Below are 26,790 nucleotides of genomic sequence, written 5' to 3'. Positions count from 1 at the left end.
TCAGAGATTTCTCCTCTTTTGAGCACCAAGAGGTCATGCTAAATGGATGTTTTCACATTGTGGCCTGCAACCCATTAGTAGATGATCATGCCAACTCAGCATTAAAAATAGTAACTGATCATAATAGAGAATCAGAATGCTTTGTTCCTAGTGAGAATGAATATAGTTTCATAAAACTTTAGTTTTATTATAATGATGTACTCTGCTGTGATGTAAAATATATTCTTATTGTGGAGATTACAGTAAAAAAAAAACTAAGAAAAATACTATTATATATAGAAGTATGCATATATTACTTGCTTAATTTCATGTAATAAAATATCTTGGAGATACCAGTTAAAAATTTACCTCCATCTTCTAAGATTCTATAGCTCCCTACCTTCTCCCCATTTAAGGTTTACATTTAGAGGGTAGCTAAGCAACTTTTCATATGCATATTGACTAGATTTTCTACATTAAAGTTAGGAGACATATATTTCCAACTTTCCTGGCCATTCTTCTTACAGGAACAATCATCAATATTATAACTTCCAAGGGCAAAGGCAAAACTGATTTTGTTAACTAAGCTGTTAATCATTTGGTGATACTTCTCTTCCTTGGCTTGCCACACTGAAGCATACGTATTTTCTGGCTAATTTTAAGACAAACTACTTTATCCACAAAATTATCTAATGGTTGTAGTAGTTACAATTAAGTCAATACAGATGAGATGGGAGGTAGAGATAGGAGCCATAAACGACACTTTCAAAATAGGTAACAGGATTCTGTCCTGACAGCTTTCCTGCCCAAGGGGGATTGGGGAGGATGCTGACACCAACTCATGCCTGGAAACGAAAGCACCAGCCCCCCACCCCTACACATCTGCCAACAAGCAGGTCAGCCACCTTTGTCCATCAAGAGTTATACAACCTTAGCACAAGTTTATTTCTGCAGTCCAACAAAATTTTAACATAGAGTAGTCCCCTCTTATCCACAGTTTTGCTTTCTGAGGTTTCAATTACTTGCAATCAACCACAGTCTGAAGTACTAGGTGGGAAATTCCAGAAATAAACAATTCATAAGTTGTAGATTGCACACCGTTCTGAGTAGCATGATGAAATCTCCTGCTGTCCAACTCCATCCTGCCTGAGATATGAATCATCCCTTTGTCACTGTATCCTCACTGTAGACACTTCTTCACCCTTGAGTCACTTAGTAGCCTTCTGGGTTATGGGTTGACTGCCTGAGGATCGCAGTGCTCATATTCAAATAACTTTTATTTTACTTAATTGTTCTATGTTATTATTAGTTATTGTTGTTAATCTCTTATTTTGCCTAATTTATAAATTAAACTTCATTATAGGTACGTATACATAGGAAAAAAACAGAGTATATATAATATAGTGTTTGATACTATCTGCAGATTCTGGGGTCCATTCTAGGGGTCTTAGAATGTACTCCCTCACAGTGAGAGGGTACTAATGCACTGTATTCCTAAGAAAGGCCATTTTGGTCCTAAGCCATTTTCCTCTCCTAGATCGAACCACTTCAGGAGAGACAAGAAATTCTAGAAAATCCTGGTGCTGAAGAGAACAGGTTTAGCTTTACATTTCCTAAAGAGAATTCCTTTTTAAAACACAGTTAAATAAAACATGTCTTACCTATTAAGGGCAATTATAAGTTCTGCCCGAGGGGGGTTCAGGAAGTACGCTAGCTAAAAGATAATTTGGCTGTGTCTATTTTTTCAACATCTATTGAAAATCGTCTAGAAAATCCAAGTTTTGGAAGACAACCATCATGATTTTGTGACATCAAAATTACACCAACACAATTTAACTTCATCTGTGATGTATAGTGGGTCATGTATATGGAGGTAGCAGGGTTCCCTGCTCCCCACTGGCTGCATCCCAAACAGCCCAATAAAAGGAAATAAAGAGGAACAAGGTCATAAAGGCTACGACTAATGGACTGAATAACTGATGGACAAGCTGCTTGCTGGGGACAGACACCTTCCTCCAAGGCGTTTTAAAACCTAGATCCTGGCCAGGCACGGTGGCTCACGCCTGTAATCCCAGCACTTTGGGAGGCGGAGGCAGGTGGATCACGAGGTCAAGAGATCGAAGCCATCCTGGCCAACATAGTAAAACCCCTTCTCTACTAAAAAATACAAAAATTAGCTGGGCATGGTGGTGCATGACTGTTTGAACCCGGGAGGCGGAGGCTGCAGTGAGCCGAGATTGCGCCACTGCACTCTAGCCTGGCACCTGGCGATAAAGCAAGACTTTGTCTCAAAAAACAAAAACAAAAACAACCTAGATCCTATTAGCAAATGGGCAATATTAAGTTAATTACTAATGGGTCACATTAAATGTACAATAATCAGGTATCAAGCATGAAAGGACTTGAAGCAGGTTCAATGCTAGGCTCTTTATACAAAACTAGGGTTGAAACTTCCCATTTTTTTCCACTTATTACCAGTGTGACCATGGACAAGTTATTTAATCTTTCTGAAAAATGAGGAAAAGACCAAACTAACTGCCTTTAAGAAGATTAAATAATTTAATATAAATAAGGCCCTTAGAGCAGTGTCTGGCATGTAGGAAGCCCTCAATAGAAGTTTCTGAATGTATGTCTGCCACAGGACTGGCTCCATGATGAATACTCTCAACCACCCATGGCTGTCTTTGCTTCTCAGCAGGGGCACTGCTGCATTCCAGTGGAAACAATCAATGTTCTGTATATTGTGGATCATTAATTGTCCTTGGTCCCTGTCCACTAAATGCCATCAGTGAGCCCCAATTATTCTGACAACCCACAATGTCCACTTCTAAGCCCTAACATACCCCTAGAGGGGCAGCAACAAAAGGTGGCGAGATAGGGGAAGTTAATAATGTATCAGGAGAGAAGAGAAACTTATCAGAAAGAGACATTACCTGAACATGAAAGACAAAACTAAAATGAATGTACTAATTAAAGACACAAATATCCAGCACCTACTGTATATTAATACAGATTGTCAAAATAGGGATAAAGATAAAGGTGCATACCTGGTGACCTAGAAAAAATGAGACATTCATAATGGGGAAAAGAAGCCAGGTACAGTAAAGCAAAAACAAAATCCAATTTGCAAATGAGTAGACAGTAGAATGATATATACGAATACAAGCTGAATATATGTTAAAAACCATGCTGTAACAATAAAATTCAAACCACATTATTCCGAGATCAAACAGGAGGAGTATGTCTAACAAAAATAAGGGAATCGATCATTCTACTTTTTAATTAAGAGATCTTGGCCGGGTGCGGCGGCTCACGCCTATAATCCCAGCACTTTGGGAGGCCGAGGCGGGTGAATCACGAGGTCAAGGGATTGAGACCATCCTGGTCAACAAGGTGAAACCCCGTCTCTACTAAAAATACAAAAATTAGCTGGGCATGGTGGCGCGCACCTGTATGTGGTCCCAGCTACTCGGGAGGCTGGAGCAGGAGAATTGCTTGAACCCAGGAGGCGGAAGTTGCAGCGAGCCGAGATCGCGCCATTGTACTCCAGACTGGGTAACAAGAGTGAAACTCCGTCTCAAAAAAAAAAAAAAAAAAAAAAAAAGATCTTTTAGTGGGCTGTGGCCAGTTTCTATGTAAGAAGAGAATAGAGAAGCTAGAAACGACAGTGAAGAAATGTTTCAAAATGACAATACAGATTGGTGGGGCAGGAGTGGAGAGGGATATAGTGGCCCTGGAAAAATATGAGGCCCAGGAATTGCAATAAATGACTTATTACCACAAGGACAAATGCCTAGGACATGGTCCAATTTGAGAATCTAGGCTAACATCATGGAAACAGAAAAGCAGCTTGATTAAACATAAGGTAAAATTTCAGCCCAAGAGTACTGAACCAGCAGCAGGCTACCAAAAGAGACTGTGGAATTTAGTATTTGGAGATATTGAAGAATCCTGTTACAAGCCATCTGTCCCAAATAATCTGAGTCTAAACCATCTTGAACAGAGGCCCTGTGGAAGCTGGCAGGCACAGGAGCACTCTTTCGTCTTTATAAAATGAAATGTGCTCTCTACAAAAGCACATGCGAGAAATGATTTTTGTCAAAAACGGTACATCTGTTCTTAGGCTGCATTTCTTCTCAGCTTGAGAATTTTTCTCTTAGGTTTGCAGAACTTTGCACAATCAAACTTAGGAATAAACTGAAATAGCCAGCAAAATATTCTCTAAAAGAACAGATATTTGGGGGGAAATTATAATAGTTTTCAAATTATTGCTCCTGCTTATTGTTTCTGAAATGACTACAACGAAAAGGGAGAAGGGGCAGGTAAAGGCAGCCCCTGGACAACAGGCCCTAATCAGGAGAGTCCTGATCTGTGAATCCCAAGCCTGATTCTGGGCCTGACTCTGACACGTGAAATTTTCCCCAAACTCTCCCTTACCACACCCACAACTGGACATACACTGTAATCTCAGACAACTGTTTGTTTCTGCACAGGTTACTAAAAGACATCTTCACCAAAAGCTTCATCATTTACTCAATCCAATGTCATGTTTGTCAAGGCAGCCACATAACCAGTGTCCCTCAAAATCATGTACTCCCTTTTCATTCATATCACACACTTACCAAAAGCCTACCACAAGCCAGGCATGGAGGCCTGAAAGCCCTGGGATTGCAGGTTGGTGAGAAAGATCATAAACATATATTAAATGCAGAAAGAAAGACACATATGATATGATATGCAAAATAACTTAGCAAGAAAAAATAAAGCAGAATAAAGGGGTGCAATCATGGAGTGGGAATTTATTTTTGAAAATATAGAGAAAGCTGCCTGAGAAGGTGGCAACAGAGCAGAGCCTGAATGGTGACAGCAAGCCACATGCCTACCAAGGGAAAGGGTGCTCCATTTAGAGGCACAAATGAGCGCAATGGCCCTGGGGCCAGGGCTAGCCTGGCATGCACAAGGATCAGAGGCCAGGATAGGAATGAGCTGCAATATGGGAGGCCTTCTGTCCTCCCTGCCCTACCTGGTGCCCAGGCCTTGCTCAGCAATAGACAGAGGTCAATTACGAGATACACCTTGCAAAGAGCATGTGGCCAACAGGCTGGGAACAGAAGAAGGTGCCAATCCTAACTGCACACACTGCCACCATCCCCTAACCCTCCTGCCTGCAGCCCTACTGCCAGCAACGTGCCCTTTTCAGTCTCATCTTCCTTGCTGAGCCTCATCTGCTATGCCACATGAACAGTACAAAGGTCTCGGCAAATGAATTCTTTATCACCAAGCTGGGCTGGCCTGCCCTGTTAAGTAAATTGGGCACTTGCTGAGTGGTCTGTGGGCTGAGCTATACTCTTTTGTACTAAACGAATGGGAGGCACAGGGCTATGCAAAACTCTTGACACTTTGCCTAGTAATCCAGATTTATGAGAACGGCATGACCCACTTTGCACAAGATGCCCAATCACACTGCCAGGTCTGCAGTCGGCCTGACTGGTGCGGTTTCCCATCTTCTGAGCTACGTGGGCCAATGACATAACTTCTCAATAACCCAAATCACACTACAGGCAGCCTGGGTGAGCCGGGCCACGTGGGAACACAGCTGCTCTGTACAATTGTACTAGCAGGGACCAAGCCCAGGCACTAGGCCCCATGGAAAAGGAGCTTTGGTCCTACATGCAGCAAAAGAATAAGCTATTCTTTGATCTGGCTGGTCTCCCACTACTGACAGGAAAATGGACAGGGCTGGGAGTGGTCAGCATGTCCCAGGAACCAGACTGCGCTGACACCAAGCCAAAGCATTGATTCCCATCCTCTTCAACCAGGAGTCTCTGACCCGCATTCAACCTAGGGGGCTTCTGAGAATTACTGGTCATAACAGGGAGTAGTAATAGGGCCCAGTGAAAAAAAATCCCAACGAAACAGTCTCCCAAAGCTATTCACTAGTTCATGAGCCACATACAGAAAATAATGACGGTAAAAATGGATTGCGGGCAGGTAAATTAGAACCAATTTTAAAGAATTTCTTTTTAATGCACATTTTCCAAAAGATACTCCTAGTTTAAAAAGCCACTTCCCATTATAAAATTCTGGAGTGTTTTTGGTAACCATGCAACTATATTATAATTGTGTCTCATTTTAAGTATCTCACTACAAAACACTGACTGGAGCTGATCATTCTCTTATAAACTACCCTGTATTTAAAGACAGAGCTCAAAGGAGCATGAGAGTGTGAGGGAGTTCAGCACACCTTCATCTGAATCACCCTCACCACCTCAGATCAGTTCTGTGCTCCTGGCTAGTTCCTTCCCCATGTACTACACTAAGTGTTTCAGAATTTTAGGATCCTTGGGCCTGAATTCGAGAGAAAGACTGGAGCTACCCACAGCCTGGAATACAAAAACCTGGAAATGCTAACATGAGCAGAACAAAGTGCAAAAACCAAGCTCTAAAGAGAGTCCTGCTCATGTGGAAAATTTGTCTGTCCACTGCTGAACTCCCTCCAGGAGCAGTAGATGCCCAGGTGAATCATGTGTGGGAGGTTAAGTCAACATTAGCGCTCACTTTGAATGAATAATCAAACTAGTTGCTAGAAGCATGTTTGAAAAAAGACAATACAATAAGCTTTACAGCAAATCAGTCCCCCTCCTCCTCCTTTCCACTTGGCTCCCAAGGAAAACAGAACATGAGGGAACAGGGGTAGGTGGCAACAACGGAAGGAGGTGGCTGGGGTTAATGAGGAGAAGGCACAGTCACAAGTAGTCTCATGGACAGTGCAAATATTAAGCATCTTGGCCATTTCTACCTGGAGCAGGCGAGAGTGAGAAAGCTGCCCAGTAAAGGAAAAGTACTGGGATCTTAAGGCAAATCTATTTTAAAAGGTATCTAGATTTTAAAAAATATTTATTGTAGTAAAGAGCTGTTATAAGAATATCAAAGAAAAGTTTATCTCCTAAACCCACAACCAGGCTGTTTGCTGACTCTAATGCAGTAAAGATCTTTTTAGGGCCAAGTCTTGGGTTGCCTGGCTTCTAAGGCAGCAGTCAGCTTGCTTTGAAAGCTCCCTTTCCTGTGAAATCAGTCAAGTCACATTCCTTTTGGTTTAAAAATGTGTTTATTGAAGAAATTTAGCTATTGTCTAGCTTAACTTCATCATATCCTGCTTTATTTTTTTAAATGGTTATTGTTCACCTAAAAATGAGTCAGCTGAGTTCACAAACCCATGTGCTGCAAGGTGTCTGACTGAGATTTCCTTGCATTTTCTCTTCTCTCATTCTCATCACTTTTTTTTTTTTTTTTTTTTTTTTGAGACAGAGTTTCACTCTTGTCACCCAGGCTGGAGTGCAGTGGCATGATCTCAGCCCACTGCAACCTCTGCCTCCCAGGTTCACGCAATTCTCCCGCCTTAGCCTCCCAAGTAGCTAGGATTACAGGCGCCTGCCACTATGCCTGGCTAATTTTTGTATTTTTAGTAGAGACGGGGTTTCACCACGTTGGCCAGGCTGGTCTTCAACTCCTGACCTCAGGTGATCCACCTGCCTCGGCTCCCAAAGTGCTGGGATTACAGGCGTGAGCCACTGTGCTCAGCCCCTATCCATTACTTTTATTAGTCAACTTGTGTTAGGCAGGCATGGGAACATTCTTCAAGTTGGCAGCCAATTACACAAAATGAAAAATTAAACGGTGCTTTAATTTGGTAGTCACAACCCTGATTCTTGAATTTAAAAGGATTTTCTAGGTTGGGAAAATCAGCTCCCAAATAAAACCACATCTTGCTCAGGAATGTTAAAATACAAAATGTTGTCATGAAGACCATAAAGGAAAAACATCCAAATACTATCCAGCTTTAGAAATGAGAGTAACTTAGGCCGGGCGCGGTGGCTCATGCCTGTAATCCTAGCACTTTGGGAGACCGAGGCAGGTGGATCATGAGGTCAAGAGATCGAGACCATCCTGGTCAACATGGTGAAACCTCGTCTCTACTAAAAATACAAAAATTAGCTGGACATGGTGGCGCGAGCCTGTAGTCCCAGCTACTTGGGAAGCTAAGGCAGTAGAATTGCTTGAACCCAGGAGGCGGAGGTTGCGGTCAGCCAAGATCGTGCCATTGCACTCCAACCTGGGTAACAAGAGCGAAACTCCGTCTCAAAAAAAAAAAAGAAATGAGAGTAACCTGACAACAGAATCCCCGTGAAAGTGTTGGCATTTAAATAAATGATAACTCTGGATTAAATCTTGGCTCAAAAATATCTACCACACCAACAATGGTACATCTGACTGTGTACTGTCATCCTAACACTCTGAATCTATGCCATTCTCTTTTCCCCCCACTGGAGAATTCCTATACTTTCTAACCTCCATCCTAAGGAAAAAACAAACTCTTGCAATTCTCTGATAAAGTCACTTTTTCCTGCCATATATTATACATAGAGGAAAAAATCACAGTCCTATTTGGGGTTTTAGATGAGTAACTGCTAAACTGGGGCATTCATATGTTCTACAAAGCATGGCCACAGGTTAGCTCCACAGTTGAAGAAGGCAGAAAAACTTTATTCTGGTATAATGGATAACTGGAAGGGAAAATTTTAAATGTTGCAACAATCAAACTGTTGTACAAAAGTGAGTTTAGGGTCAAAAGAGAAGCCTCTACTTCCTGCTCCTTGGCTGCCACTAGTTAATTAAAAAGCACTTTTTAACCATTGCTGGAGGACATTCTTCTAACGCACTGGAGAGTCACTGCAGTGGCTGTTATCTGTGGTCCTTCCTCCCTGTTCTCTCTTGCCATCATTTCCAACCTTTTCTCCAAGGCCCAGATTAGGTGTTACGAAGCCTACCTCCACTCCGCTGCCCCTCTTGTTGCTGTCCTGACGCCTCATTTAGCATACAGGAATTTCAACTTTTCTATAACTGAGATACTTCTGTGTTCAGGTATTATGGGAACAAACTCTGCAACTCTTTAGAGTCCAAACTCTTTAAGAGCAAGTACTCTGATTTGTTCTGTGAGTGTAATAACTTTCTATTGGTGATACTATAAATAAGGAGATACACCTGTCATTACAAAAGAAAATGGCACACCTGAGCCCACAATGGCAGCATCCTAAAACACGGACTAAATCCTAGACACAGATGGCATTTCCTCAGGGAAAACTTTCTCAGTGCTAGTTACCTGGAACTCTAACGGAGATGCTCTCTTCTCATCTACTACACGATCAGTAAAGACACTTATAAGGTGTGAGCCCATAAAAAACAAAAACACACACACAAACACACCTTAAACATTCAAGGGAATTTCTTTCCCACTGGGAGACAAACATGTATTCTAGTGTTGAAAGGCAATACATAAATACACTTGATCTTAAAAAACTCAGATATAGAAAATGTTTTCAGCAGTTGGTAGGGGGAGAGTAACATGATTTTAGAACTTTATTCTAGGGGAATTCTTATTCCAGCTAAAGAATGGAATGTACAGTCAAGTTCAAAGTTCTTCCCCCAGTTCTCCGCAGAGTCAAGACAAAGACCACTTACAACAATCCACACAACAAACGAGCATTCAGAAAAAGGTTCACAATGGTAGAAAATTACTCTTGTAGAGTTTTACCATCTTAAAGCTGCCAACTTGGTTTTCTTTCGAAAATTGAAGAAGAAATGGTGATAAACTTTTAATTGGGTGAAGCACTATTACTTGGAAAAGGACACACACAACACTCCTTGCTAGTGGGTGAAGGCCAAATTGCTGCAGGTGGACTTAGAACTCTACCTTCACACAGAACTTTGCTGACAGTAACTAATTAATGCCCACAAGGCTGTAGTGAAACAAGGTAAAAAAGCCATCAAGTGCAGGAGTCAGTCATTCTCGTGACTGGTTTTATTTCTGTGCGTCCAGTGATTCTCAGAATGACTGCTCTTCGTGCTACCAGACATTTGAAAAGCAGTTGACTCACTGAGTTAACAAATATTTAATGAGTGTCTACTATGGTCAAGCAGTATTGCTTGTGAGGAACAGGACAGTGACAGAGACAGACAAGACCTCTACCACAGTACAAATTAGTAAGCTGTGGGCGAAGACATCTGTGGCTCAACCACTTCTGGGTGGTAGTGGTTAGCAATACACACTCTGGAGCCAGAAAGCCTGGGTTCAAATCCCTGCTTCACCATTTACTAGCTGTGCAACCTTGGACAAGTTACTCAACATTTTGCGCCTTAGTTTATTAGACTGTAAAATGAGGGTAATTACATTAACTTCCTCATGTGATTAAATGAGTTAAGATATGTGAAATGCTTAGCCTAGTATGTGGCACAGCAAATGCTGTAAAACTGTTTCTATTATTATCATCATTACATTATCATCATCAGACCTTTGACAATGATCAATTTCATATTCATTGTTTATGGGAGAGTTTTGCTAAGGCATAAACTGGAGTTCCCTGCAAGGTCCATGGGCAGTGAAACGTGCTCACATCTATACCTCACAGCTCTGTTATTCTCTATTTGGCATGGACTCACATGCCATAATGATTCTTGTGAATCTGGGGATTTGTAAAAGACCCTAAATTCCTCTGGAATGTCAAGAAGATGCTGGTTATTGACTTCTCTGTAAGCAGAAGAGTAGACCAGTGTCTACCCCAACCTAAGTACAGAGCAGAAATGAATCTGCATCTGATAAGCCTTTTTTTGTACTCCTGACAACTAGCATACAGTAGATGGCCAATAAATTTATTCATTTACCATAACTGAAAAGGGGGCTGAGTTGCCAAAGGTCACAGAGCTTGGGTGGAGTCAGAATTTGAACTAGGTCTCGAACACTATTTCCTACCACTCTTAAAATACCCCACGTAGTCTCTCAAGAGGACATCTTCATGTATTTACATAAAAGATGGTGACAACACATGTTAGTTTTGCCTGAATTCATATAGTTTTATGAGAAAAAGATACAGAACTAATGTGGTTTTAAAATAAGATCAAGTTAAAAAAATTTTGTTCACCCAAGATGTTTGGTAATACAGTTCTTAAAAATCTCTGTAATTAAGACCTAGATGGGAAGTAAGGGGTGGCAATCCCCCCGACCTCATTTTCATACTCTCATCATCACTTCTACTGTATCTCAATCAGTGATAAAATTACAGGCTTATTTTTTAAGTGCTGTGATTATGTTATACTGTAATTATCTGTTCATCTGTGCACATCCCATTAGGCTCTAAGTTCTTCAAGGGCAGAACCTCTGGTGTTCCTATTTTATCTCTAGAGTGCCTGGATCTGTGCCTGACCAACTGTTGATTGCTCATTGAAACTATGAGTGAATGAATGAATAATGAGTGGATCAGTGAATGAATGACTTTCTAGAGTTTCATATCAATGGGCTCTGAAATCTGGCTGCATCTTAAAATCACCTAACAGCTTTAAAAACAGGTTTCTGGGATCCACTCCTAGAAATTCTAATTCAATAGATGCTGAGAAACATCTTTTTGAAAAGTTCCTTAGGTAATTCTAGGAAACAGCCTGCTTTGGGAACCACTGCTATATATATAAATTGAGCTTTTGGACTCCTACAAAATCTCCTGCCACCCTTTAATTTTTATCACCCAGACAGTATCCATATACTGTATTACAGAGACAGAGCCTAGACTAGGATGATGGTCTCGAGGACAAGTTATTTTTTATTCCAACAAATTCTGTTGCAATTTCCCCGTTTCCTCTAATTCCACCAGTTGGGGAAAGTGGATGGTAAGCTCTTTTTTGGGGGATGCTGTTGTAGAAAAATTATTGTCAGTAGAGGAGATCCCTAACACCACCACTACCAGGAGTCAACAGTGGCCAAGTCTATAAAGCTCATTGAGGACAAGGGACCTATCTGTCTCACTCCCTGTAATCCCTAGCAGCTGTTCTTGGAACACAGAAGGGATTTAGTAGCTACCTGATTCATCATATTGATCTCGGGCACTGTGGAACACTGCTGAGAGGCTGCTGCCGCCAAATCACGGCACATGCTTGAACAAGGGCAATTTCACACATTTCTTAGAAGGAGGCAAGGTGGGTGATAGGAAGAACCTGAACACCGGTTAAGAAATGTGGGCTCTGGCTCTATTTTAATCAATTCTAAGTTGACCTGCTTCCTACTATATTAGTTTCATTACCTAGACTATATGACCTCAAGCTTTCTTCAAGTAAATATGGTATCTATGGGAGGCAGAGTCTCAGATGCCCCCAAAGATCCTGGTACATCTGATACACCCTTATGTAGTGCCCTTCCCCAGTGAACCAGAGTTGTGTGTGCGACTAACAGAATACAGCAAAAGGGATGGTATGTCACTTCTGGGATTAGGTGATAACAGATATTGTGACTTCTATCTTGGTCAGCTGGCATGTTTTTGTCTCTGTTTCTAGAACCATTAGCTCTGGGGAAGCCATCTCTATGTTGTGAAGAGTCCTAGTGAGAGGAAAATATGGCAAGAAGCAGGCCTTCCACCAAGAGCCACTTGAATGAGCTCAGAAGCAGATCCTTTGGCCTGGTCAGCTTCAGATGACTGCAGCCTCATGAAAGACCCTGAGCCAAAACCACCCAGCTAGGCTTTGCTGGGACTCCTGACCCTCAGAAAACATATGAAATAGTAAATGTTTTTGCCTTTTAAGTTGGCAAATGCACAGCTAATTTGTTAATAATAGATAAAAGGCTTAGAAATCAACAAGTTCAGTGAAGTTGGAAGAAGAGGTTCTTACAAGTCAACTCTCCTTCCCCTTGCTAGCCTTCCTTTTGGTTACTACACATAATCCAGGCACCAATTATAAGCACGGCCTAATAAAATATAAATGCTCCCCCCCTTGATTTAACTGAAACTGGGAAGAGAAGTGTAAAGGCTTATTATTGTCTAAAGCATAGAATTTGGTTATGAAAACAAAACAACACTTTTGTTACTAGCCTGAGACAAGGGATCTAGCATTTACTAAGAGCCTACGGTGCACCCAGCTTTTCAAAGACGCAGTAAGGAATTATCCCTATTTTCTAGATGGGGAAACTAAAGTTCAGAGATTTTTAGTAACTTGCTCAAACAACAAACAGAGCTAGTTAGTTAACTCTAGGTTTATATGGCTTAGGGTAGCCAATTGTCCTGTTTTTTTAGGGGGAGGTTTTCCTGGGATGTAAGGCTTTCAGTGCTAAAATCAAAAAATTTTTGGGCATACCAGGAAGAGTTAATCACATTACTTACTATTAAGTAGCTCACAAAGGTAAGTTACTTAAATTTGTAGTTGGTCCAAAACTTGTGCCTTTACAATGATCACAAGTTGATTTTTTTTTTTTTTAATTTGGAGACAGGGTCTCGCTCTGTTGCCCAGGCTAGTCTGGTCTCAAACTCCTGGGCTCAAGCAATCTGCCTGTGTTAGGATTACAGGCATGAGCCAATGGACCCAGCCAATTACACAGTTAATTTTTAAAAGTACATCTTAAAGCTATTATTTGGCAGCTTATGATCGGCAATGAATTCCAAACTGTCACCTATTAAAAAGAAAATCACGAACATCCCAGGCTTTATCTCACATTACACACAGAAAAGACTGTTGGGTTTTTTTTCTGTGAAAGGGTAAAAACAATTGCTATTCATATGATACATACTAGCATGGAAAATTTTCAGCTTAAAGGATTCTGCAAATTTCTGTTCCAAAATAACAACTGAGTCCACAAAGGACACTGGTAACTCCCCCTGCACCTCAGCAGACTCTCGAATGTGGCTAAATGAGATGACAGGTGACTGGGTGGGCTCTTCACAGAACTTCGCACCAAGTCCGGTGCTCTGGCAGGAGAGGTAAGCAGTTGCACAATTTTGTCTTCCACAGAAGCCCAGAGACGGCCAACTGACACCACTGTAAACTTCAACATAAACAGTGCTCCTAGGGCTGTCATACCTGGTAGGTAAGTGAGGCAGTGTTGCTAAAACAGCTGTTTTTAAAAAAGACCCATGTAATAACCACTGGGGTGGCTATAATCGTAGAAACTGACAGTAACAAATACTGGTAAGGATATGGAGAAACTGAAATATTCAGGCACTTGCTGCTGGCAGGACTATCAAATGGTACATTTGCTGTGGAAAATGATTTGGCAAGTCTTCAAAAAGTGAAACACAGAATTACCATATGACCCAGCAATTCCACCCCTAGGTATATACACAAAGAAATGAAAACATATATTCACTCCAAAACCTGTACACAAATATTCACAGTAACATTATTTATAATAATCACAAAGTAAAAACAACCCAAAAGTCGATCAACTGATGAATGAATAAAAATGTGGTACATCCATACAATGGAATGCTATTCGGTCATTAAAAGGAATATGACATTTGCTTTATCATGAATGAATCTGGAAAACATTATGCAAAGTGGAAGATGCCAGACATGAAAGGCCATAGATGATTCAATTTACATGAAATGTCCAGAATAGGCAGATCAGTGGTTGCCAGAGGCTGGGGAAACAAAAGAATGGGAAGTCACTGATACTGTTTATGATGTTTCTTTCTAAGGTAATGACAATGCTCTGGAATTAGATATACTTAAAAAATTGAAAATAAACTTTAAGAAAAGGAGATGAACTTCAAAAAAAGGTTTAAAATGTTATACACTCAAGCCCACTTCTAGCACGCTATACTAAGGAAATAAAAGCAGATGTGCACTAAGATTGTATTTTAAAAAAAAAAAAAATACATTTATTAACCAATGTTAACACATTAAATGAATCTATATATTGCTAGTCAAAGCGGCTTACAAAATGCCAGGATGCATCATAGAACTGGACAGCCACAATGAATTACAATGTGCATAGTGGCTAAGCTCAACACCTCGATACAGCTTTGTGATTTGCAGAAAATTTTTAATAATGATTCCTAAAACAATCAATTGCAATTTTACCTAAAACTTTTACAAAACCAGGCCACAATCTTTTTAATTTTTTTAACACACAGTTTTCACGCTGTAGTAACTTGGAAATGTGCAACCGTGTCAACAGAGACAAAAAAGCCAAAGTAACATGAACCTCACTTTCATGCAGCTATCAGTTAAATATTACATACTCTGGAATGATTACACCAAAAATATTTCCACAATTACTTGCTCTCATAGGGGTGGATCGAAGTTCTTAAAACCTGAAAAACAATCAAAGAAGGTTAAGTGTTCTCGGTTCTGACACGTTCCTCAGCGCCACACACTGTGGCAACACTGACTAATTACACAGCAACAAGGAGGGAATGATGATGCCAAGTTACTGCATAATTCAGGTACATTGTATGAAATGGGGCAACTGGGTACTTTTTACAAAATATTGTGCACCATTTGGCAGTAGTTTGTCAATTAACTTGTGTCACCACCATCTGCAACAGCATTGAGATTGGATGGATGATATTTCACAGAAGACTTAGTTACATTTTTTTTTTAGAGTGACCCTGACAAACCTGGAGAAAACTTTTTAAAAGGCTTTTCTCCTGATTCTTTCACTTCCACTGTGAGTAATTGCTTTAATAAGTATCAAAGGTCTAAATAAATATTTACAAATTATTTCTCTAACCTCAAAAAAAATAACTAATGATAAATGGGAATTTGACTTGGTCTAAGATCAGTCTTTAAAAAAACACAAAAATTGTGAGATATTTTAAAAGAAAAGTAATTTACATTTTCCTGGCTATATTTTATATATCTATGTATTAAAAAAAATCATTATTCAACGATCAATCCATTCCTATTGGTAATGCTTCTTAATCCAGACATTCCGCAAAATACACTTTTTACAAATCACAGCATCTTTAATACAAGGAAATTAACATGCATTATTCTTCATTCTGTGTACAGTGATGGGGTTCATTAGTAGGCAATGACCCATTTCTACAAATATAACGGCTTCTGTGAAACTTAAGTGCTTTCTCTTCTTTTAGTATTAACTTACGATACACAAGGTGACACCAGGTAATAGGCAGTGAGATGATATGTGGGAAGGGAAGGGAAGCATTAAACAAATTTGTATGCCTCATCTATAATTTCACATATGGATAAAGGTAGTTTTTGGCTTTTTGTTTTTGTTTATTTTGTTACAAGCACTCATGTTAGGACAAAGATGAAATGTGCAAACTTTAAAATTTAAATATTCATTTTCTCTAAGATCCAGCTCAGTAAAAGATTACCCCAGTTCCCTGCAATTTTAAACTACAAGATCAAAGTTAATAATTTGTTACAAAAGTTATATATTGAAAATAATGAAAAACCCAATTGGGAAATATTTAAGAAAAAATATGCAGGACTCGCCCTGCTGTGTCAACCCTGTTCCCTAAATTCAATCATATATCCACTGGTGTGACCAACAGATAATGCCTTTGAACAGTAAATTAAGCTGAACAAAACCAGCTCAACAAGGTTAAGAAAAAAATGTCACATCAAGGTAGTATGTTTTATTTCTGAAACAGTTCTGTAGTTCTTACATTCAGATCTATTCTACATGTTTCTTTGTTAAACTCACTTGTATTCACCTGTTTTTTAAAGATCTGTTGTTTAAAGGTTAAAATCTCTGTAAAACCTAAAAATGTTTTAAAATTTGCTGAAAATGCAACAAATTCTCAATTAAAATTTATTTAAAATAATACCCTCCACTGATGTTACTTTTACCCCCTGAAAAACTTCAGAGGAGCATTAACAAAAGATTTAAACTACTGTGCAAAATTTCTTCACGAAAAGTGTTTAAAGGCTGGTGCAAAATGGGAAGCAAATTCTAAACAATTTTGGCTTCTTGGAAACAAAAACCGCTGTGTTGAAAAGAGTATCATCGGGGTGACTCCAGGAAGGGCCAGCTTCATCTTTTCTGGCGGCAGGTGCGCTTGTGCTCTGCGTGCCAGTGCTCCTGCTGGCACTTGATGGAGCAGTAGGTTGTGTTCCAGCAGCAGTGGTACATGACCTCCTCCTCACAGTTGTAGCACCACTGCTTCTTCTTGGTCTGGGAAATCAGTTGCTTGTGCTGTGTTGCCAGCTTCTTGATTTCTTCTACAAATTCCTCCTTACACTTTTCCTTTACTTGCTTACATTTTCTGTCCATCTCACCCTGCATGTTGGCTATAGCTTTATTTACAGTCTGTCTCTTTTCCTCTTCCATTTCAGAATGCAGCTTCTCCAGGGCTTCTCGGACAACGCGCTCCATCTCCCACTTGTGGTCCGACTTCATCCGGTCTTTGAAGTCATTGAAGATCTTTGTGTATTTATCATGGCACATGCTCTGACACACGCCATCGTTGGTGGTCTAGGTGCTCCAATGCAGCATTCTTGGTGAAGAGGCACTTAACTTCTTGGTCTGAATTGACAAGGAGACTTTTTCGATTGGCTGAGGCATCGTGGGTATTTCCTGGCTAGAACTCACTGCTTCCGTTTCAGACTCTGGTTCTTCCTTTTTGGGCTCCACACTTTGATTACGTCATCCTTTCTTTGCTCTTGGTTCTTGAGTGACCTTTAGCTGCTCATTACTGGTGGAGGAGATGCTGGATTCTGCCTCTTCCTCACCTTGGTCCTCATTCTTAGATTTCCAGAATCTCCCTTCTCACAGGAAACGCTGATGACGCTCCAGCTCATCACAGGCCTTTTTCCAACCCGTACTGCGCTTCACATGCAGGCAATGAACGTTGACTGTGATATCTTGAATGTTTTCAGAAGGAATCCAGGCCCTCTGGTGGTGGTGGCCAAAGAAGCGAACGTCAACTTGATTGTCCTCTTTCTGCATGACTTTGGCTGGCCAAAACCCAAAACCTTTCATTTTAGCCCAAACCAGCTCATGATTAGGTATACAAGGATAACAGAACCAATTGTCAGGACGAGCATTTGACAAATAAGAGCAATTCTTGCAAAGCTGTAGTTCATCCAGCTCACGACATGTGTCTTTATATAGCATCCTAGCAATGTCAGCCTGCTCACTGTCTGCTCCATAGAAAATCATTGTATTGTGGAGAAGCAGTTGAGCATCAGCTTTGAACTCTTCGTAACTTCGGTATTTCCCTTCATTCACTTTCTCTTGAATGGTCAGAACGTCCACAGCTGAGTGCACCAGCCTCCTGTACATCGGGTGTTTATTGTCCTTCCCCTTTTTATTAAGATCTATAGCCCTCTCCTTCATGCGGGAGACAATGAATCTCAGGTATGTGCCCATCTCCTGTTTGTTTGTATTCTTCTTCTTAATGCTCCTGCAAACTGGGCACTGCCAGGGACTACTGCTGTCTCTAAGCCTGAACTCATCAGACAAACACTTGGAATGATACACACGAAAACACAGGTCACATATCAACACCTCTCCAGGCAAATGGCATTCAAAACAATACCAGTCATGATTTTCTGTTTCCCAGTCAATCTCATCTCCTGGCAACCAATATCCTTCTTACCAGCTTTTGAACCTTTACAGCCCACTGTTAAGAGTTTCAACAATAAGACCATCTTTCACAGCTAAGCTCAGCTGACGGGTGGTCTCTTTAGAATGCATACCGTGGACTCGAGACATATACTTTGTAACATGGTCAATGTTGGCAATTTGCTTCTGGTTCCGTATAATCTCAATGGCTGCCCAAAGATGCTGGATAGCTTTTGTGTCCGCCTGTCGTCTTTTTGTTAAATGTGCCATGACCTGTTTACTTCTTTAGCTCAGAGAACGCTGCAGTGGCGCCCAGGCCAGGGAGGCGAGGCGTCCGGCGCGCCGTGCACGCTGGGTGAGGGCTGGAAGGGCCCCGCCACCCGCACTTACTCGCGTTTCCCCGCGGCGCCACGGGCCTTCGGGGCCGGAGCGGTTGGCGGGAAGTTGGGCGCCGCCGCCCGGGAAAGTTGGGTCCAAGAGTGTCTTATGATTGTTAACAGTGGTATTTGTAACAAAAACTGAAGAGTAGTTAGCCTTTAAATATCCATCTAGAAGTAACCTGCTACAGAAATTATAGTAAAGGAATATAATTAAATATCATGCCATAATTAAAATGAAGTTATTGGGCATTTATTTTAGAGAAATGAAAACTTTATGTTCACAAAAAAACCTGCACACGAATGTTCACAGGTTTATTCGTAATAACTAAAAACTAGAAACGACTGAGATACTCTCCAACAGGTGAACTGTTAAAACAAGCCATGGTACATCCACACCATGGAACATGACTCAGCAAAAGAAAAAACTTGATACACACAACAACCTGAATCGCTAGAATTAAGCTAACAGAAAAGAGCCATCCATTTATAAAGACTTCTGAAATGACAAAAAAGATGGAAAAGATATTAACAAGTTGTCTGGGGTTACAGAGGGTGTGAAGGCAGGATGGAAGAGGATGTGGTTATAAAGGCCACATGTGCAGATAGAAATGTTCTGTATCTAGACTGCACTGATGTCAGTATGCTGCCTGTGATAATGTGCTGCAGTTCTGTACAATGTCGCCACTGGGGGAAACTGGGTAAAGGGTACTTGGGATCTCTGTATTATTTCCTACAACTGCAGCATATGAATCTACAATTCTCTCAAAATGTTCAATTTTTAAAAAATCCACAACCATGAGAAAAGCAAACCAACAAGACTATATGATTTTTTAAAATTCAATCAACTTCCCCAACACAATCACATGTGGTGGTGTGACTTTTTTGGCACCTGTAACTGTAAAAGAAGGTTTGTGTTGGAAAGGAATAGTCTGAACTATGACTCCATTCACTAAAGTTTAAGGCTTTACCTAAACACTGGTGTTCCAACTACTCATTTTCACAGTAGTCTGATGAAGCTTCCCAGTAACATTTATTTACCCAGACTACTCAGGTGATGGGGATACTGTTTTGATCAACTCAATGATCTAATTCACTTCAAAGAATCATACATCTCACAAAGAGAACTGCTGTCAAACAGCAAGAAAATCATGAAAGACACCAAACAAAATCCTCCTGAATAAAATGTAATCTTTGATGATTCAGAGGCATTTTGTGATCCTGAGGTATTTCAGAGTGAGAATTATAAACTCCAAATCTCACAGTACTGTAGATGAGTAGGCACAGATCATTGGAATAAAAGTCTATAAATCTATTATGACTGCACTGCTTTATATAAGTTCCTGCAATTAGTTTTCTTGCCATTTTCCTAATACATGGAACATAGAAAACTTAGTTTTATTTCATTTTTGAGATACAATGTCACTCTGTCGCCCAGGCTAGAGTGCAGTGGCACAATGACGTCTCACTGCAGCCTTGACCTCCTGAGCTCTAGCAATCCTCCTACCTCAGCCTCCCGAGTAGCTTGGAACTATAAGCATGTGCCACCACTCCCAGTTAATTAAAAAAAAAAAATGGTAGAGAAGGGATCTCACTATGTTGCCCAGGCTGGTTTTGAACTCCTGGGCTCAAGCAATCCTCTTGACTCAGCTTCCCAAAGTGCCGGGGTTACTGGCATGAGCACCCATGCCCAGCTGAAAACTTAGTTTTAGATTGTCAGATTCCAGATGTTTTTGAAAATGAAAACTAAAAGTTTGCCATATTATAAAAACAAATAACTCTGCTTTCTTCCATCTTTTGGATCATTTTCTTGTCAATGCATTGAGAAACAAAAAAGGGTTAAAGCAGCACTTTTACAATGTGCAGTTACCATGTGACTGTAGTTTACTGGAGAGTGATGCCACACTTGTGCTCTGCTCTGGGCTTTTTGCTGCCTGTCATCAGCAAAGAGTTCAACCCCCACAGCTCTTCAGAGCACAGTGGATGTTTCCCAGAAAAGGCTGAGGTGACTTCTTCTGTTACACTCCTTGGAAATTCTCCAGCAAGATTAGATCTCTTCTTGGCAATGCTTTTCCTCTTTTTACCTAGTGCTACTTTCAACAAATGTGCCACTGTGTTTAAAATCTCCTTGACAATCACTAAAGGTGAAGTACTGGGAATTAGGTCCTAAGGTGATTACGTTTTAGTGGAATTGCAAGGATTTTAGCAAGTCAAGTTAATGTAACTGAGTATTTTAACTGGCTGATATGATTTTTCCTTCATTTCAATTCTCTCCAAGTTCCAATGTTCAACTCTAGGCTGTCATAGAGGCATTTAGCTATAACAAAATGAAGGAAAGCCAGTGATCAAATTAACATGAAGTCAATTAAGTGCCCACCTACAGCCAGAACACCAAGGGAGAGATACCAACAGGTCCCAAAATGAAAATTAAGGACATAGTGAAGGAGAAACAAATACCTATTCCTGTATAGAAATTATAGACATGCATTCCTGGAGAAGTCAAACATGAGAACTTTAGGAAAAGAACTGAGATTGTAAAATGGCATATATAATCCTTTAACAATGTGCCTTTACTGAGCACCAAATGTGTTTAAGGTACTACGGCAAGTGGTAGGACAGAGAACCTGGTCCTTTCCCTTCAGCTCAGAAATCTAGCTATTCCTCCAGTCAGGACTCATATTTTCAGTTCATTTCAAAACACAGACATTGATATCCTGTGTCATAATTTGAGTGAGAAAAAGAAACAAAATTTAAAAGAAAAAAAATCAGCACAAATTAACAGCTTAACATACACACACTCTTGAAAGGTAAGAACATTTTACTGGTTGGGAGCTAGAGGATGGATTATAAAATAGTACATAATATCCTATTTAGATTTGGAAAAGCTACCACATAATTCCTATGCAGAATTCAATGAAAACAATTATTTGAAGAAAATTAATGTAACTACAGAAGCAGTGACATGTTTAAAATGTATTATGTTCTTCTCCAATGATTTTTTTCATATACATGAACAATTTAATAAATTGCAACTGGGCTGGAGGAGAAAAGGAGAGGGTCTGAGCCAGCTTGTGCTGCTATAAAGAAAATACCACATGCTGCTAGATTAAACAACATTTACTTCTTAGGGTTCTGGAGGCTAGGAAGTCCATGATCAAGGTGCCAGCAAATTAGGCTCCTGATAAGGATCCTCTTCCTGGCTTCAGATGGCTATATCCTCCTGGGGACTTGGGGACTTGGGGACATGGGGATGGGTGGAGAGAGTACTGGTCCCTCTTCCGCCTATAAAAATACTAATCCCATCATAGGAACTCCACCCTCATGACCTCATTTAAACTTAATTAACTCCCAAAGGCCCCATCCTTCTTATAGCATCACTTTGGGAGTTAGGGTTTCAAAATATGAATAGGGAGTAGGGGGACACAAACCTTCAGTCCGTAACAGAGAGGTAGTTTTCCATTTAAGGGATAAAGGAACAACTATTTATAGGGTCTAAAGAAAATTTTCACTTTTAAGAAACCTAGTCTCTGAGATGAATCGTTTTCATTCATTTAGTCAAGTTATCAAAACACATAATCTTCATTTTATGAAATTAGTCATCTGGCATTTGAAAAATAATTTTCTGGAAAAACATTACATTACTTGTTCTTAAACTTCTGGGAGTTCTACATTAATTGTGAAAACCTGATTAAAGCAAAAGGGAAACTCTCTCTGTCTCAAAATGACAGAGAGTTTGGATTAAACTGACTGACATTTACAGGGTCCCGCAAATACCAGTAGTCCTCAAGTTAAAAACCCTAGCTGTCAGTGGCGGACAGATCTCCAGACCAGCCCTAAACTACTTAACTCATAATGAAGTGGCACCGATAGGACTATAGATTCTCACCATTTCTATGAGAAATATGTAATCTGTAATATGTGTAATTTGAGTTAGAGTCCTCTAGGCTCTGAAACTACACTGCAATAGCATACACTGCAATATTACCTTGGGCAAGCTGCTAAATCTACATAGACCTCAGCTTCCCAACTCATAAACATGAGGACAATAATGCTTATACCTCATGGGATTGCTGAAAGGATTAAATGAGATCATAAAATTATATGAAGTGCTTGGCACAACGTATAAACACCTCAATTTGTGGCAGCTATTTTTATCATCATCAGCAGCAAACATTCATCAAACATACATTTAACACATTGTCACAGGCACTGGAAATACAGAAATCCACAAGACCACAAATTTGCCTTCAGAGAGGTCAAAGATCTCTAGCAAGGGAAGGAGAAACAATAAATAACTGTAATCAAGTGATTGACATGCCATGACAAAGTATGTACAGGAGAAAAGGATGGGTGGGGTAAGGGCATGAATAGAGAGCATTCAATTCTGCATGGGGACCAGTGGGTCAGGTGAAGCTCTGTGAAGAGTAATGTTTAAGGCTTGCTAGTGGGGATTGGACAGAAGGCAGAGGTGAAAAAGTGAAAAATGATGTTGGAGAAGGAGGTAAAAGCTTCAGAGTTTGTTTTTAAACTGGGAGGTTGGGAGGGTTGGTAAAGAAGGGATGAGAGTAGGGGCAAGAGGCTAAAAAGAGGGTGAGATCAGCATCAAGTTGGTTAAAAAAGGACTGCAAGAGCCCAGATGAGAGATGGGGGCCCTCCAAAGGCACAGCAGGAGAGGGAATGCAGGAGCCACACAGGAGAGATGTCCAGGGTGGGCAAGATGAAGGAGAGGAGGGAGTCCAAGCTCCTGGCTTCTCGCGCTGCACCCTGGAGGGGGGTGCCATGTGGTGAGTGAGGAAGCATGGAGGCTGTGGGCATGTGGAGGGGTGGCAAGCAGACTGGAAGAAGAGAATATGGAAAGTTCTATTCACCTAGAATTTCACCACTTTACTAATTTTATTAATAAATTGATTATATAGTCTCATATATATGTTTCATAGCCTGTTGGAAGAGGAGGCATGTCATAGATTTTAAATTAGTGGAGTGCAAATTAGTGAAAATTCACTGTATTGACATGTTCTCTTATAGGGAAAAATAAGAAAGATGAATTGTACATTAAATTCACAGTGTTAAATGTAAGAAGTTCATCCTTAAGCTAGGACCTACGCCACACATTTGTTTAGGGACTTATGTATTCTTGCTGTCCTAAGAAAACATTAAGCCAGCTTTGTAACACACTTCAGGAGGTTGAATTATTTAGCAAATTGCTATTTCCTTCACTAAATGGTCTGCTAATGACTGAATGCTTATAAGGAAGCTTTTCAAAGTGACTTCTCTCATCACATTAACGTCTCTCCAGGAGAACCAGATAACCATTTAAAACCTAATCCAGCCCGCTACTTCAAATGATGGGTCTCCCCTAACCTCGCTGCCTTATTTTCAAGTTCTTTTCTTTTGAGATCATGATAATGATAATAGCAACTAACACTCACTCCGTCCTTACTACGTGCTAATCTTTCTGTCGTATATCTTCAAGGATAACCTCAGTCCTCATGCCAGCCCCCTCACAGATGAGTACACTCAGGCAGAGATCACTGTCACTTGTCCAAGGTTACAATGAGAGGAGGCCAACTGATTCCAGAGCCTACCCCTTGAACCACACTTTACTGCCTGCTCATGTTACAATAACATTTTTTTCTATAGTAAAATGATGTCTACTATAGAAAATATGGAAAGCAGAGAAAAATTACTTACTTCATTTTGAAGTAAAAACAAAAAGATACCAAGAGTGTGGCTGAATCCATATCATCCCTTCTACCATCTCTAATTAAGTGGAGTGATCTTGGGCGAGTACATATCTGTAAACCTCAATCTCCTCACCTGGAATATTCCTCTCAAATGGGAATAACGAGAATATCTAACGAGATGAGATGGTTTGTGTAGCACACTTAGCATGGAGCTTTGCTATTACCATATATAAATTTACATAAATATATTTACATAAATAAATACAATTTTATTTCTTCTATCTTTTTCTATGCTTTAAAAAAGCACATACTTCCACTGCCTGGGCAAAATGGCGAGATCATGCCCCATCTCTACAAAAATTACAAAAAATTAGCTGGGAGTGGTGGTATACACCTGTGACCCCAGCTACTCAGGAGGCTGAGTTATTTCCAGTAACGTTATCTGTGACAAGAGGGTTAAATCCCACAAGCACAGTCAGTCCTGCAGGTGTCTTGTGCATCAACCATCCACAGTTCTGCATTTGGATCATTTACCTGAACAAAGGCTGCCAGCAATCATTTTCACAAACGTAATTCGACTTTTGGAGCAATATTTATATAAATACTTTCATTTATTCCTCCAATATTAGACATTTAAGGTTTCCAAGGTTTCACTATTTTTAGATAATGCTGCAAAAAACATCTTTATACATAAAACTTCAGCTATATATTTAAGTATTTCCATGGGTGAAACTCCCAGAAATTGGCCAGTCTTTTAGGATGCACTGCAAAATTCGTTTTCAAAACACTTTTATCTATTAATGTTCCCACTTGCAAGGTCTATGTAAACAGCTTATATAACTGCACCACTGCCATAATTGGACAATCTCATGAAGAAAAAATTCTTCATTAATTTAGTCTAATATAAAACACTATACAAGTCAGAAATAGAAATCATACAGAAATCCCAACAGCTGAATACAAATAAACACTAAATATACATACTGAAAATTTGTGTAAATAGCCATTTCAGCTAACACTGGTAAGAGAAAAGTGAATGGCAAATTTTGTGTGTGGTGTGCTTGCCTAAGGATTAATTTGTGAACATAAGCTGTTATTTTTTAACAGGTCACCTATGTTAGGAGACTTACTTTCTCTCAGGTTATTAGAATATAGTAAACAGAACTGTCTGCATTCCACAAAAACTTCCCCTCAAACCAAGGAGCTCAGTCTAGTTACCAATTTTTGAAACCTCTAAGAAGTATTACGCTTCACATAAACAACAGCAATCCTTGAGAACAAGTATGGATTTTAAAGCACAGTTCAAGCTCATTTGCTATTTTGTCTTGGGACATGGACTGTCTTTTAGAAAACTGAATCTACAAAGCCATCCACAGCTTTATAGAAACCCTGTAAAACAATGGAAAATCCACTTCTGGTGAGAAGGGCACAAAAATACCTTTTAAAAGGCCAAATTTGAAGGCTGGGTGTGGTGGATCACACCTGTAATCCCAGCACTTTGGGAGGCTGAGGCAGGCAGATCACGAGGTCAGGAGTTGAAGACCAGCCTGGCCAACATAGTGAAACCCCGTCTCTACTAATAATATAAAAATTAGCTGGATGTGATAGCACACACCTGTAATCCCAGCTACTCAGGAGGCTGAGGCAGGAGAATCACTTGAACCTGGGAGGCAGAGGTTGCAGTGAGCCGAGACCACGCCATTGCAGTCCAGCCTGGGCAACAGAGCAAGACTCCATCTCAAAAAAAAAAAAACAAAAAAAACTTGAAATAAGAAGACTCCTCTAGTTGTTTCCTTAATCATATATATAACATTTTGCAGAAGACAGGCTATTTTTGCTAATCAGTAGCTGAGTCAGCCAAATTTGGTTTATGTTATTAGTATTATTGTCAATAAAGCAGCATAAAACAGCTTGATTTTTCCAATCCCATGTGGAGGCACTAAGTGAGCAGTTGGAAAAATATTTATACTTGCTCACAGACAGATTTCATACGCATGTCACAGGACACAAATGAGAAACCCCAAAGAGTCCTCTTGCCTGCACTTTTTGGCTCAATCACCACACCCAGAATAAACAAACAGCATAAAACACAACAGCTTCCATTTAGAATCAACCAATTCCTACCTGGGCGTTAAATTCTCACAAGAACAACTGGCCCACTATCTGGGAATTACATCACACTGAAAAAGAAGACTCCACCAGCTAAATGTTGGGCAAGCACTGAGATAAGCTATCCAAGGTTAATAGGATGAAATGGCATTAACTCTGGCCTAATTTGTTCCAGCATCAAACAAAGCTTGCACCATTATAGATTGTAATGCTTCACTAATGAGTTAAGAGGATTTCATTATGAAACCATAATATTCTTCCTTTATTGAGTCCCTTGCTTCAGGACTGTAAC

The 26,790-nt window shown here is 40.1% G+C and overlaps 1 protein-coding gene and 1 pseudogene across 4 annotated transcripts in view; both read right to left on the bottom strand.

Moving 5' to 3' along the window:
- Nucleotides 1-26,790, bottom strand: part of ELOVL5 (ELOVL fatty acid elongase 5) — an 80,136-nt gene that overhangs the window by 28,452 nt on the left and 24,894 nt on the right. The window lies entirely within an intron of this gene.
- Nucleotides 16,214-18,621, bottom strand: LOC105709597 (zinc finger MYND domain-containing protein 11-like; annotated as a pseudogene).

This window comes from Aotus nancymaae, unplaced genomic scaffold (assembly GCF_030222135.1).
Source record: "Aotus nancymaae isolate 86718 unplaced genomic scaffold, 86718_ANA_hifiasm-v0.15.2.pri h1tg000040l, whole genome shotgun sequence".
NCBI lineage: Eukaryota > Metazoa > Chordata > Mammalia > Primates > Aotidae > Aotus > Aotus nancymaae.
The sequence above is the reverse complement of the archived record's forward strand: the minus strand, read 5'-3'. Positions and strand labels throughout refer to the sequence as shown.